The following is a 16,390-nucleotide window of genomic DNA, read 5'->3' as shown; positions in this document are numbered from 1 at the left end:
AATTAAAGTGATGTAGCGTGACTATGCGGCTGTTCATTTTCATCTTACAAGTGGATTTTGTGTTAATGGTGATGTAATAATCATTTCCGTTTCGACTTAAAAATTTGCATTGCACTTCTTTTGAAGTCGAAAAAATCGAAGCTTTTAAGTAAGTCATATAATTATGAGATTTGCTTACGCATCATAAGTTTTGATGGGGCGAAAGAGAGACTAGCGGATTGATCTCTACAGTTAGTCTATACATAGTTGCAGAGGAATTTTGTTAGGTTCATAATGAAATTCCCAGATACTCTGAAGAGGCGAATGTAGTATGGGCTTCACAGTTCATGTGCATCTTCTATTCTGCTTCATTCTCCCTAAGCTACATATACGAGTATTAATATGGAATATCTATAAGTATATCAACCAGTCGGACAACACACAGCTCAACTTAGGGATTGTTTTGGATATGATAGCTTGTCGTCGGAAAAATGTTCCTTGTCTTATATGAGCTTAGCAGTGCACTAGCGGTCAAGTCACTTCGTACCTTAGTGTCACTAAAAACAAAAAAAATATCAAGATTAGAAAATAGTCTCTAACTTTAGGTTATATTACTGTAGCTACCGCTCTTCGGAGAATGCTGAGAGAAACACTTTAGCCAAACGGCCTATTGTAATGCCTTGTTAGTGGGCTCCAATTCCGTGCCCTCAACTCCTAATATAACCGATAAAACACTGAAGATTTCGAATTTCCACGGACTCCAAATCTGCTAAGCAGATCTGCATTACTTGTTATTATGGTGAAGTCGCACCCAAAGAGTGATTCCGCATTTATTTGAAACTTGCATAATTAGGTTGAAGTCACTTGCCCTCATTTTTTTTGAAACAAGTAAGAGTCCGCACATCAAAAACATCCTTTTGTTAAACTCATTTTTTATTAAGATATGTGTTTTTTTTTTAATTTTTGTATATAATGTATATAATTATGCAGTTTAAAGCAAATCATTTAAAGCGTTCAATCACTTTTACAACAACACCAATTTGTAAACCTCTAATAGTACCTGCAATACAGTTTTGCGGAAAAAAGGTTATATAATATTTATATAAAGAATCAGGCAAAATACGACCATATTTTGAATTGTTCAGTTATTTACACACTTTAGTATTAACAATTTTTTTACTAAAGCTCCAATGTCGAACTTTGAATTTTTAACCATATCTTGATTTTGGAGGCTTCTTTCAAAAATCAGAAATATTACTTTTTTACTTAAGACTCAAACCCTTGAATAAAATGGTTTGGTTCAATACCCAGAACAAAAATTGATTTTTAGTATTTAGTAATAGTGTAAAATGCATGCATTTAATTGAAGGAACCATCTTTACTCATATTTGTGAGGCACGAGCTCATTATTAAATGGCTATAGTATTCGGTTATTTTCAAATAAATAAAGGGCAAACACCAAACATAATATATACTATGGAAAATCTTTTAAGGACAATTCAGCAACCAGAAGCACATGAGCAGTGAAGCTTCCTTTTCAGCTGGTGTTCAACTTTTATGAAGTTAGCTTTAAGAGTTTCAATATACATATGTATTTTTAGAGGACCTAACTTAAAGCAGTAGAAATACGATGGCGGAGTGTATGCTTGGAAGTTTACCGAAACTCTCTGATACTTCAAACAAATACCACGAAATATTGCAATTATCACATTTCTCTGGTTAAATATAAGAGTGATTCTCTCTATAAGTTGTGCAATTGTAAATCTTCTCTCGTCAGTTACACTTATATTAAAGTGTTTTCAAACTCTCGAATCGATATTTAAATTGTGAAGCCACCTTCCAATATTATCATAGCTTAAGCATTTCTTGTCTGCAAAATCTGCCTAAGGAAGGAAGGCACTTAAAACCTCGGGCTATTCTGTGGCTTAACTACGAGAAAAATTGAAAAAGCACGGTTTGCTGAGAAGTCAATTCAAACGTCGAAAGTAAGATTTACTAACGACGATTTTAGGGTATGGCTCCAACTTAGCGAACTGATCTATTTATATTCGAGAGAAAGTCATGAAAGCCAATGTGAGGCTGTGACTTTGTCTCATTGCAATATAAGAGAGGGCAGAAGTAATATTCTTTGTCGATGGCAACCCAATTATGATGACAAAAGTTTGGGTACGGCCTTAATGTAATAGCTTGGCTTAACAAACAAGTCGCTGTGCTTGTGTGTAGCCTTAGTAGACTGACTTCCCGTAGTGAGGCAATACTTGCAGCTTTGTTATAATTTCAAAACGCCACTTGAGAATAATGTATTACCGCAGTTTCGCGATAGCAAAAAAGTACAAGAAAAATTGCATATATGAACAATTTATGTCATTGCCGGCAGGAAGTAACGAAAGACGCAAGCAACGAACTTGGTGTAAGTGCAATGCATAAATTATGCATTAGTTGTTTTATTTATGTGTAAAAGTGCTATTTTTATAACAAAAGGAACGCCAAACAAAAAGGAAAATAACCACAACAATCCATTTCAAAAAGTGAACTCGCTAGAATAGAAAAGAATTTCACCGCTCAACAATTTTCCCAAGTGCGCATATGAATGAGGTAACGCAAAGTCGAACGAACTGCCGTTGGCCATCAGCCTAGAAAAGTTCAAAGAGCCCACAACATTGCCAACATCCATTACGTGCTTCGTTTTATTAATACGCATTGAAACAGCGTAAATTGCCGACACATATAAAGGGTGTTTTTTTAATAGCTTCAGATAAATTAAATTAAGAGGTTACATGGGTTTCGTTGGTTAAAAAAATCGATTTATTTTTTTTTTGCTTATTAATTTCTACAACATCTCAGGAATATTATCTTAAATTTTCAAGTCGATCCGAATAATAAATTCGGAGATACAGCCTTTGGAATGTGTGCGCTCCAAGCCACTTTTATTGTTACTCAAAACTTTAAACGCGTTTTTCTCGGAATCGTGTTTGCAAAGTCGGTTGTCAAATGTTCTCGAAAACCGATCTTGATGAAATTGTACACAGGTGTTCGAAATACAATTTACTCGTGCATGAATGAAGGATTTTGTTTTTTTTTTTTCAAATAACAACTATTTAAAAAAAACAAAATGTCAAGCAAATTTTACCGAAATTTTCATTTTTTTGCAAAAATGTCTGTCAAAATTCCAATTTTAACTTTTTTTTCTTTCCTTCGTTCAAGCTCGAGTTTATGGTCTTAACTAAAGCACTAATTTTTGTTTTTTCATTTTTCATGAGCCTGCCAGGAGTTATGCTGACAACGCGGACGCACCTTTTTTTCGAGGGGTCACCGGATATGACGTCGCAATGGAGAAGTTTTAATTTTATGTTTTTTGAAAATTTCAGAAATTATTCTTTAAATATGTATCTATAAGTCACAAAAAAGTTTGAATTAAATAAATATTTTTTTACATAGGAAAAAAAAATAACAGTCAACATTCACCGTAGGGGCAGCTCCTTCCTTATTCCGTTATTTCGAAAGAAATCAGGTCCGGTTATGCCGTCTGTGCTTTGTGAACATTGCGAACAGATTTATTTTTTCAAAGGAAACTTCCACAATTTATAAGCATTGTTCCGGCGACGAAACGATTCATGATGACTGGCCAAACTTTACTGAAATGCAGAGTTTGCCATTCTCAACTGCCAAACCATAGTAATCGATATCGTTAGTTCTCATGCAGCTAAAAAAACACCCGATACATATACAAAAATACACATACAAAGGTATTTATAAATATATAGACTTTATATGAGTTTTTTTATGCTATTGTGCAGCACGCATTTTGCCACTGCCACATACTTACATGCAGTCACACATATTTGTTAATCTATTTATATGCAATACGTAGACATTTTCCTATATGTGTATTTATGTATGTAGTCGTTTTTGTGCTATTTGCACTGCGTAAAGGGTTATGCTCACATTTGTACATAGCTATGTGTGTATGTTCATAAGTATTTATTACTTTGGTTTCTTGTAAAGTGTGTACGTAAGCAGAGCCATGGGCCACCATGTATTGTGCGAATTTTCACTCATTCGTCTGCAACATCTTTTCACGAAACCTTTACCACCGAGGAGCGTATAAATTCAGAACATTTTTATTGCCACTATTCCCACTAATGTTGCTATGATACCTATTTATAGAGACTAGCTTTACGAATGGGAAAGCAAATTTTTGCTCGTACAGAAGTGAAGAAAAATAAGCAGTAAAATTTCAACTTTTACGTTTACTTAATATAACAACATTTCGACACCGAATAGGAACTCTTACTATTTAACTCTCACGAGTGGACAACATTTTTTGTAATAAAAATCTTAAAAAGTATGCTGGTCATGTTCTTAGCTAGACACAAGTAGATTTATTTGAAAAGAGTAGATTGAATATTTTAACCTTCTACTTGCCTAGATTGGCATATTTTGCCTCCTTTGCGGAAAAGAGCAATTAACAATTCTCCCATAACGGGTTAAAATGTAGCATACAATTATTTGCCATCAAATTCTACTACATGCCTCTTAAAACACCAAAGTTCAAAATTCAACTTAACTAAGTCTAATTTTAGAATCACCACCAAAAAGGGGGATTCTTATTGGTCACTTTTCTTGCCAATCCCTCTAAATGGCACTCATCTTTCTCCTATGTAATAGCAGAACATGCCACCGTTGCTGCACTAAATCCATATATGTACATATGAATGCAAGAACAGCACAGGTCGAACTGGAGTGCGTACGGACACACATACATACGTACTTGGCCAAAACATTCCCATTTACTCACACATCCAGACTGGCGCGCAACCACAAAACAAGTGAGAAATCAAAACCAAAATGCGGTTATAAATAGCGTCAATATAACGGAAACATCAACCACAATTTTGCTGATTAGCAGTTATTATTGGAGAATCAGCACGGAACTAACGAATTGGGCTTGACGAATCAAAAAAGTTGTTCAAAGTACTTCACAGCAAATAAGAAACTGAGAATTAACAATGAATAGCAATGAAAAGTAAACAGTCAGCAATATAAAAATATAGAAAAATATTCTACATTTTATAAATTGGTTACTAGTTGGGCTTATATAAGAAGAAGAGTATTTCACATTAATAAATTAAAAAAAAGTTGATTGTACAAAACTGTTTTGAATACTTGTAATTTTCCTCTTAGTTAGCCAATAACAAGCATTTCTATAATTCTCACAAGCAGCGCGGAAAACCTGAAGAATTACAATTACGACTCCATTGACAATTTAACAGAAGTAATGAGTAGGAGGCCAGCAGTGAGCTGTGAAAATCAAGGCATTAGAAGTAGTTAGTTGAGGAAACTCGCAAACGAAGTAAAAGTAGCAATGTCACTAATGGCAGTCATTCCTAATGCACCTCATTCAATGCCAAGGCGTAACAATAAAATGCTATTTACGCGCATAAAGTTCACATAACGGGAGACGCATCATTATATGATTATATGACATTTGTTAATTTTTCACTTTGCTACTTCTTTTTCTATCTATTAAGCTTACTTCCCTGCTATTTACTATAGAAATTCCCAATCATGGAACAGCATATTTTTCCCATGAAACCTAAGCTGATGCCGCCGTTCGTTGTTGTGGAGTGAACTGTAGAACAGAGCAAACATTGAACTGACTGCAAGAGTTATTATTACTTCTTCTTTTTCTTCTATGCCAAGTTATGTGATATGGCCTATCATGCCTGCCAGCAATACCGAGCTGTTGCCTGTCATTGCCTCGAACATCTTAGCAGAACACAGTAGCCGACATAAATACTTATTTTTATAAAGTATTACGCTGTTGCCGACAGTGCTTTGACCATCTTCTTCTACTGATTCTTGTGGCTTTTCTTCACACACTTTTTCTCCCGCCACGTACGCTTTCAGTTAGACGCAAGACATGCGCTAATGATGACTTAAAAGTTGATTATGCTAATTAAGCGCTGATAGGCATCATGTAAATGTAAACGTTTAAGCCACTCAGGCGCACTCACTCGCACACATTCTGTTCGATAGTGAGATGAAGGCCCTTTGTAGAGAAATCTTTAGAATATTGTTTAGTGGAATCTTATCCACAATGAGAAAATTTTATTTTGCTTGAGGGGGATTACAGTGGACAAAAAAATTAAATAAAAGCATACTTCGCGAACTTAGCAGCCGTCCCACGTCCCTATATACAGATGTATGCAGATAAAGCTTCAAAATGTAATTTGTAAAAAGAAATAATACCTACTATTTACTAGTAAGTGACCAGCGTGGCTACATATAGAATTTTCACACATTGTAGGATTTTAAGAAAGCAGTAAGCCACAGAGTTTTAAAATTTTTGATGTGAGCTTTTTTCTTGGTTAATTTAAATTAATTAACTTAATGTTTCTCACTCTACAACGAGGAATCAAAATTTCGTCCCTTGTCATGCCCATTCTAAGAATAAAAGGGAGTAAGGCCGAAAAGAAAGGATGGCGGAAGGATTTTGTTTGAGGGTTATGAAGAATACCGAACGATGACTATTTACGGCTGTCTTAACCGCTTCAGAGTTTAGTTACAATTCATCGGATGTGAGATATCTTAACCTGTTAATGTATCATGTTTAGCAAAAGAGTGAGAGCTAAAATGCTTAAGAACGCTTACAGCTGTGAAGAAGGTGCAGAAAAGAATTGAACACAGCTTCGCATGCGGTCAAAACTAGCTTCGAGCGCATCAACACCAATCCCAGGGCACTAATTGCCAACTGGGCGTCGGAGTAAATATATAACAATTTTAAAAATACGAAAACCAAAAGAGTTTTCATTTCACGAAAATATTTGTAAAATTTTTAATCGTCAATATGTGGGTTTAAGAAATATATTTGCATGCAGGATTGACTTAAAAAGCTTTAAGAAATGAATAGATAATTACAAGAAGCCTATGAGGCGGCCTCGGTAGTCTAGCGCATTTTTCCAAACTTACCTACTTTCCTAGTTTCTAGTTTCTAAGAAACAAAAATTCGTTCTCAACCCCAAAAACTTTATACTTCCAATCTTTACTCCCGTACAAAAAGTCGACGCATTACTTACTTTGTGGCTGCTAAAACAAGCAAAAAACAAAGAAAAAGACACAGTTCCACATTGCATCAGTGGCGCTAGCAACAAGAAGCGGGCAATTGCGACAATAGCGCAGACATACCAAAAGTTAGCGAAGTCCTCAACCATCTGTGTGATCCTTCTTACAGAAAAATGTGAAACACAAATGGCGTGCTAAACAGTTAGAAGGCGTTGTTCCCAAGCAACGACAGGTGTGCTTTCCCACTATTTAAGACTATTAAAGATTGAGTCTTGTCGAGGCCCTATGCTCTCGAGAGAAGTGAACAAGGAAAACAAAAAAAAAGTGAGGTAAATTTTACCCAGCAAAATCCTAGGAGAATAACCTCTTGACTCATCAAAAGGGCGGCTTCTAATACGTAGTAAAAATGTGTTAAAAACCTCTCCAAGAGAATTAATTTAAGAGCGGTAAGATAATTCAATTTTAATATTTATATTGTTTTTTTTTTTCACTAATACCTCAAAAATATTCTGACAAAATTTTAAGTCGGGCGGAGCAAAATTCACGATGTTATGAGTTTTTAAGCGTCCGTTGCTCGAGGCTGTGGTTACATACCTCTTCAGCTGTACACCATTTTCCTGAACCTTTTTATTTATCGTTCTGAAATGGTGCACAGTACTTCTTCACGTAATGGACCAGGTATCTCTCGGAGGTTTTTAAGATTTTGTAATTAATAATCTTACACTAGGAAATAAGCCGATTTTTTATTTTGTTTTGCAGAATTTGGGTTTTTGGTCTCAAAGAACTACGCAAAATTTTAAAATCGGTAAGAATTCCTTGCGGTAATATTTTGAGAAATGCATTTTAATTTTTTGACTTCAGATGATTCTATTCCGACTTATTATTGCACCATAAAAGAACTTTTTTCAAAGCACTTCCGTCGATTAACTATCACTCTCTCTATTTTCAATATTTTGCAATGAAATTAGGAAAATATTTCTCAAATGTTGCTATATAATAAAAGAATTGTCTCAATAAGCTAACACTATCTAGGTATGCAGTTATCTTTCCTATTAAAATATTATTCACAATATTTAAAACTTTTTAAAAAGTAAATAAAACACAACAGTCTATGTCAAATGAGAGACTTTTAGAAATATTTTTGAATAGTGTTTTCATGTAGTGTTCAATGATGCACAAAGACAGCTCAAATGCAACCACATGAAAAAGCTCACCGCAAATTGCAGACATCACAAACAACGCTCAGTTGCATTCCATGGAAATTCATCGTTAAATATTATACTAACATATCTGCTCAGAGGCTTCTCTGTGAGGTGAGTACTTAAACTCTGCTAAACTTTATCACACGGATATACCACCGGTCATATCCACAGCAAGAGAATATATGTTGTAATCATTCATTTGGAGCACGCTTTCCTTCATTAAATGATTGAACTTACCACTGATCCTTTTTTTGTTTTTTGCGAACTTTTCCCATATCACGAATGCACTTTTTCTTATATGGAAAAATAATTGGAATTACAATAAAAAATAAGTATGTAAATGAATAGTCAAAGCTTGTCAATATGTGGTGTTTTTACATTTTGTATATTCTCTGCTGTACTTTTTATATTCTCTGCTGTACTTACATATATAATATGCGAAACACCCTCCAACCAAAGCCTTTTGATGAAAGACTTAAGCTACGAACTTTTTAATGCAATGAAGTCTATAGGTGCTGAATATTTACTTTGGAATTATTATGTTATTATAGCTTATGTATGCATTAGGATGATTCGTAAAAAAATTTGCGATTTTTCAACCGAAGTTATGCATACAAATGTTTGAAAATTGTATCAACGAAATCGGCATTATGAATATTTTATACAACATTTGACTTTTTTATGGAAGATAAATTTAAGGAAACTTTGAATAGCTCAGCCAAATCTTGACCGATTTAGATTTATAAAGTATAACTGGAAAGGTGTTTTCTAAACCTTTTATTTTCAGTAAAATTAATTCATTCTCGTCAGAATTTTTTTTCGCAAATATAAAAATTTTTAGATTCTTTTATGTGGACTTCTTAAGCTTCTATCATATGAGCTGACATTTTGGAAAACTAATTTTATTTATAAAAAAACTCGATTATTCCAGGTAGCCTTAAAATATATTATATTATAACATTTTTCATTCATTTTACATTTTCAATGGAGGGCAGTATTGATTTTTTTTGTATGTAAAAATATAAGTACATAAAAGAAAACTTATATAGCAAACGAAGTAGTGAATTGAAAATGTCAACAAGTATTTAAAAAGCCGCAACAACAATGAACACTTGAGGGAAAATTTAAAAATCTTTAAAAGAAGCTACATTATTGATATGAACACGCCATATTTGCTTGCTTCGTTTTATCAACAACAAACAGATTTTCAAAGACAAATATTTTACAGAACAAGTATTCATGTGTCAAAGTAATAGGTCTATTTATAAGTTCGTGCGGTTTTACAACAGATGGCGTAACTTGATTATTATTCCATCGATCCACATTTCCAAACATTCATTGGAGAGCTACTGTCGTAAGGCACAAACGTAAACAACAATATTTTTACCACACTTGAAAATGTCGAATTTCGTGCCAAATAATGTGTTTTTGCGGGGAATTCTTCTTCAGAAAGAAAAAAGCAGCCGAAAGTCATCGTATCTTGGTGGAAGTTTATGGTGAGCATGCTCTATCTGAGCGAACGTGCCAGAAGTGGTTTGCACGCTTTAAAAGTGGTGATTTTGGCTTGGAAGACGAAGAACGCGAGGGTGCGCCGCCAAAGTTCATGGATACCGAATTGGAGGAATTGCTCGATCAAGATCCGGCTCAAACGCAAGAAGAGGTTGCGAAAACTTTGGGAGTTGATCAATCAACCATTTCCAAACGTTTAAAAGCCATGGGAATGATCCGAAAGGTAGGCCATTGGGTGCCGTATGAATTGAAGCCAAGAGACGTTGAACGCCGTTTTATGGCATGCGAACAACTGCTTCAACGGCACAAAAGAAAGGGTTTTTTGCATCGAATTGTGACTGGCGATGAAAAGTGGGTCCATTACGACAATCCAAAACGTCGGGCAACGTATGGATACCCTGGCCATGCTTCAACATCGACGTCGGCGCAGAATATTCATGGCCTGAAGGTTATGCTGTGTATCTGGTGGGACCAGCTGGGTGTTGTGTATTATGAGCTACTGAAACCGAATGAAACGATTACGGGGGATGTCTACCGACGACAATTGATGCGTTTGAGCCGAGCACTGCGAGAAAAACGGCCGCAATACGCCGATAGACATGACAAAGTTATTTTGCAACATGACAATGCTCGGCCACATGTTGCACAAGTGGTCAAAACATACTTAGAAACGCTCAAATGGGATGTCCTACCCCACCCGCCGTATAGTCCAGACCTTGCGCCATCCGATTACTATCTCTTCCGATCGATGCAACATGGCCTGGCTGACCAGCACTTCCGTAATTACGATGAAGTCAAAAAATGGATCGATTCGTGGATTGCGGCAAAACCGACCGAATTTTTCACAAAGGGAATCCGTGAATTGCCAGAAAGATGGGAAAAAGTAGTAGTAAGCGATGGACAATATTTTGAATATTAAATTTGTAACCATTTTACGTCAATAAAGTTTCAAATTTCGAAAAAAACCGCACGAACTTATTCATAGTCCTATTAATATCGCTTGCATTAATAAGTATGACAAATACTAATAGCACAAGCAAACAGAAAAAACACATGCACTTAGCAAATGTATATTTATTTTCAAACTTAAGTGGGAAAAAATGTCCCAGCAGCAAGAAAAAAAACGTATATCCATTTACATTCTTGTTGTTATCGTATTATGGCTACATATGCCCGTATAGGTGCATCTTTTCTTGACCCTACTCGCATTGCTCTGGCGTGTAGGTGTTAAACATATAGCCAGCCTTCGGCATTTATTGTTAAGTTTATTACCTCAGCAGCCTTTTTTCGGCACTTTTCATGGTCAAACGGTTATATCGACACTTCGTTTTCACCAATGTGTCTCACACTGGCACGAATAACACATCTAGGAATATATTATATGTGTGTAGCGGTATAGGCATTCCTATACTGATATATTAAGCATGCATCGTTGCTGCTTGGTTGGCCATTCCGTTTATGGACTGCCCGTTGTGCTAGCATAATATTGCGTCACCTTGGTTTTTTACTCTTCGTAATATTTTTAGTGCGGTAATAATTTGATCCGTTTTTTTGTAATGAAAGTAAACATTATGCTTTCACACGTTTTTAGCTCCAAATTGTTTACGCTATTTACTAAGGTATTTAACAAAATAGCTTGTTTATATTATATAATTTTACATATGTATGTATACGCATGCCCATTTCCTCAAATTTTAGTAGAGCTTCTTCGATCAACTCAGTTTCATTGCAAATGAGATGTTTAAAGTCTTAAAATGAAACTGAAAGAAATTACAGAACGAATTGATTTTTATTGTTCAAATTTGTCAAGTCTTCGTAACTTAATTTTTCTTACGTGACGGTAAAATAGGTTTAAAGCATATGATGAACTTAACTTTAAACTTCCAAGCCATCTCAGCTTTCTTCAAGCTCAATTAGTCGCTATCAAACGAATAATCGATTAGCTGCTGAGTAGTGTGAGCCCCTTTAAGTAGCTAAATATGATATTTATCGACAATTTGGTTCACCGAAGAATGTTTGACTTCACTTCTAGTTGCATGAATGAGAGGTATTCAATCTGGCTTTGATGTATATCGGGCCACGGAGTTATTGCAAAAAACAGTATAGTTTCTGCGTGCAAACTGATTGTTTATGGTGTACTTTTGGGTAGGGAGATATTGAGACTGCTGCACAGGCACTGAGATTTCAACGTCCTTCTGGCTTCGAAAACCGCTACTTTAGTTAATGGTAGTGACCTTAATCGCACACTGATCTATGCGAATCCATGTACTAAGACCCTAGATAACTTTGTGTCCCTTTTATAAATAAATGAATGAATAAATAAATAATGAGTTGGAAGCTTTTCAGTATACACCTCTCAGCTGCATTGATTTTACACTGTTTCAGGCAGCCGTCACAATTTAATTATTCTTCGAGTATCTCCATTGCTTTCTTCCTTTTTCCCTTTCCATATTCGTAGTTTATGCTAGTACAATAGCTCTGGTAAAGTTAGCTCGGGTTGTATTCCCTAGTGTGACATACTTAGGTTCCTGATAATGGCTACTAACACTAATTTGCGCTCAAAATAAATTTCTTCTAGATTTTGATATTTACTGAATTTGCTTGTCAGATGTCTCAATAATCTCGTTATGAGATCAGCAGCAATTCACAGTCACTCTTGAGATGTGTATAAAATGAAATATAGATTTTATGACGCGAAATCTTATCACTCTGTAGCAGTCGAAAAATTTCCATCAGCTCGACTTCAAAGGCGCTACAGTGATTTACCTGGCTGTAACAGAGTAATAAGTACAGGACATCTGATTATTTACAGCCCACAATCTGAGATTTCTCCATATGCAAATGGCTCCTAAATTATTTTTCCTTACGGCCTCCACTCTTCAATGGTGAATTTGGTATTCTTGAAAAGCGTTGATAAGCAGTAATTTGTTTATTTTATTAATAACGGAGTTGTGATCGATGAAAGAATGTAATCATCCCGACTGTTACATGTATTAGGATGGTCACTAGTCGATGAATCTTGCCCATCCAAATCCCAACTCTCGGCATCTAAAGATTAATACTGCGATGAAGATTGCCTCGAGAGAGGCACTATTCCACGTGGCCTACCATTAATCCCATTTGGCTTAACTTAAACTGTTGTTATAACAGATCTTCTATGAGGCGCTCTAGTTCAACAATTAAATTAACGCTTCGAAAAACAGCAGATTATTACCACTTACCGAAAACAATTCAAATTTTACCAACTGTCTGTGTGAAAAGTTATTTTTACATATATAAAAGTGCTAAAATTTGAGTGCATTCATTAATCGTGAAACGCTAGAGCTTCATCAGTCTTGTGGTTTTTAAAAGGTAACCGCCTCACCTTCAATGTGTGGGAAAGAGATGAGGATTTCAAATGAAATCTTTTGTTCAAACTGCCTGTGCCCTGAAACAGCCGCTTATGTCTTTTTGGTTCTCAGCAACCTACATTTTTTAAAGAATAACAGCTCCAACTTGATGCAGAAAAATAGATAACGATTTAAAATTAAACGTTTTTTTTCGAATAAAACTCTTTTTTTCGACGGAAACGTTTTTTTTTCCAATAAATATTTTTTGTGAAATTTTTTTAAGGCAAAAATATGTTTATTATCTATCTCGTCATTATCGCATGTCTATCTTCGCACAGGAAAAGAAATACTTCTATTCTTTGTAGTTTATATGACAACATTTCGTGTATTTCGCAGTACTATCAGGAAATCAAGCGTGTCAAAATTAAACACTAAATTTTGTATTACGTAATTCTTCAGCTTGTTGTGAATTCGTATGAACTTCGTGGCGCAATCTTCTTTCATCTCATAATCATCTTCATAATCTCATATACTATACATATACATTGTGATATACATGATGCACCCATGTTTTTCATTTAAATTTTTTAATAATTTTATTTTTAGTTTATAATATTTTTTTATCTTAAGACGTTCGTTAAAATATTTTGAAAGATATTAAGACTGATTTGATACCTCCAAAAATCGATTTTTTTATATAAATTAGTTATTAAACATATTTTCTCAAAAAAAATAAAATCTTGGATGATAAAAGCGTTTAAGCTTAAAACGAAGAAGTGTTGATACGTGCGAAAAAAAAATTGGAATCTTAGTTTGTCAATTTTCAAAGAAATGAAGAGAATGAGAAAATACCTTAAAGAATTCGTCACGATTTGGCTCAGTTATTCAAGTTTTTCCTAGATATATCTCCGAAAATAAAAAAAGAACCACCCTGAGTGGAAAGTCATGCATGTCGAGCTTTTTGGCAAAAAGTGTAGAGAAGTACACGCGGTAGGCATGCATGCACGGTCAGCGAAATTGGTTCTTTTTTTCTTTCATCGTATTTACATTTTCGTATTTCTATGAGTGCACCAATGTTCAAGTGAATGACTTAAAAATATTCTCCGTTTAAGCATCAGAAGCACACAAGGAAAGCCGCAAAAAAAATCATCATGCAAATGTACAAAGATTTTCGAAGGCTTCTTTAAAAGACAATGTGAAAAAAAAATCATCGTAAATTGATGCATATTTATGCAGATTTTAAGCTTAAACTCTTCTATCATTTGACAATTTTTTTTATAACTTTAAAAACTAATTGTATCTAAAGAATTGGATGTTTTTCCTAAATATCTTGGCGGAGTTGTTGAATATAATCAGTTTTATAATTCCAATGGGAAAACAGTACCGATTTTTTCTGTATGTAGAGTAATATACATAAGTGTACATATATATAGTAGGTTATCAAATAAGTTTTGCGATTTGAAAAGAGTAGTAGCAAACTAATGAATGCATGTTCTTTTGTAATGTTGTGTGAAGTGTGTGCAGCTTAATTTCAATCTGTCAATTCATTTTTTGTTTATAGACCACTCAGTATCGACGTGTCACAGTACTTCCTACAATGGAAAAAATATTGTAAGTATCTTGCAGTGGTTGAATTTTTAATTTTGGAAGGTTTGAAAGCAAAGAAAATTTATGAATGAATGTTGAAAGTGTATAAGGATTTTTCGCGATCAATTAATACAGTAGAAAAATGGGTTACTGAATTTAAACGTGGTCGTACAAGCCTTGAAGACGATTCATGTTCAAAAACAGCAACAACAAAAAAAAACAGCAACGTAGAAAAAATACAGAATATAGTATTGGAAAATCGTTGAGTGACTGAAAGATATTTAGTAGAAGTCCTAGGCAGCTCATTTGGCAATGTAAGCAGTATTTGACTGAAGTATTGGGTTTCAGAATTCTATGCGCACAATGGGTGCCGCATTCGCAAAAAATGGAACAGAAAAACCCGTTCGACTGCGACTTTCTCAGCAACATTTAGCGCGTTTTGGAAAGAATAAAGTGGATTTTGTGCATCAATTCCTCCCTATAGATCAGACTTGGGTCTATCCCTATGATCCTAAATCAAAACAGGAGGATAAAGAGTGGTGTGAACCTGACACTTCGGCTCCGAATCGAGATTGTGTCCAGTAATAGGCCAAGAAGGTGTTAGCATCAGTTGTTTGGGATGCAAAAGGGATTTTGTTTGTGGATTACTTGCAAACTGGTAAAAAATAGATTCTGAATGTTATTGTAACCTTTTAGAATACCTGAAGGAAAACAATCGTTAAAAAATGCCCAGTTTGCAAAACAAATTTGTTTTTCGTAAGGTCAATACACTGTGTCACAAGAGTATTTTGACAATGGCTAAAATCCATGAATAAAGTTCGTATTGTTGGAGCATCCACCGTATTCACCAGATTTGGCCCCTAGCGGTTTCCATCTGTTTCCAGACCTAAAAAAAATCAAGCGAGGAAAGCGTTTTTCATCAAACGATGAGGGCATTACAGGTGTGGAAGCGTATTTTGCAGCCCTTTCAGATTCTTACTTCTGAGATGGAAATAATAAGTTGGAACCTTGTTGGAGTGTATTGATGATTAGGGAGACGACTACACTGAATAATAAAGTGTATTTCAAACCATAAAATTGTGTTTTTCTTATCGAACCACAAAACTTATTAAACAACCTACTATGTACATTTCGTCCCCTTAGTATAACAATAGCCTATGTGCTCATAGGCTATTATTTTTTTATTGAATATTTGAATTCTCCATCGTCGATTTTATATGTGGTCAAAATTTGGTCAAGTTCTAGTTCCACAAAGTGGGTCAAAACGTCAGTGAAAAATATTAAATATTTACTGACATAACGAGATTTGAGTGAGAGCTACTTTCGACAAAAAGTTTGAAATTCATTTTCTCAAAACATCAAAAAAATGTATAGGCTATTTTAATACTAAGGGGACGATTTATGAGTGTCTGCATACCTGTGTGCCATCGGACAGTCTGTATGATTCCAAAAGTCGTACGAAAAATCCCAAATTATAATCAAAATGCACAACCACGTCTTCACATCCAATCGCTTTCGATTAAAATCAAAATAAGTATATGGTTACCACTCGATGGTCAAAGTAAATAATTTATAGCGTCCTTCACACTTGAATAGCGCGCTATTTGTTTGGCAGCCAACGTAGAATTACATTTACCTACAAATATACATACACTGCTATGCATTTTGCATTCGAAAATTTCCGTCAGCAAACACAAAGCAACGAAGTGGTGGGCAAAC

At 34.8% G+C, this 16,390-nt stretch overlaps 1 protein-coding gene across 1 annotated transcript in view; it reads right to left on the bottom strand.

Moving 5' to 3' along the window:
- LOC128866105 (uncharacterized) overlaps positions 1-16,390 on the bottom strand; it is a 41,596-nt gene that overhangs the window by 13,320 nt on the left and 11,886 nt on the right. The gene's annotated exons all lie outside the window — the stretch shown is intronic.

The sequence above is a fragment of the Anastrepha ludens genome, chromosome 6 (genome assembly GCF_028408465.1).
Source record: "Anastrepha ludens isolate Willacy chromosome 6, idAnaLude1.1, whole genome shotgun sequence".
Lineage (NCBI taxonomy): Eukaryota > Metazoa > Arthropoda > Insecta > Diptera > Tephritidae > Anastrepha > Anastrepha ludens.
This window is presented reverse-complemented; position numbering and strand designations above follow the sequence as displayed.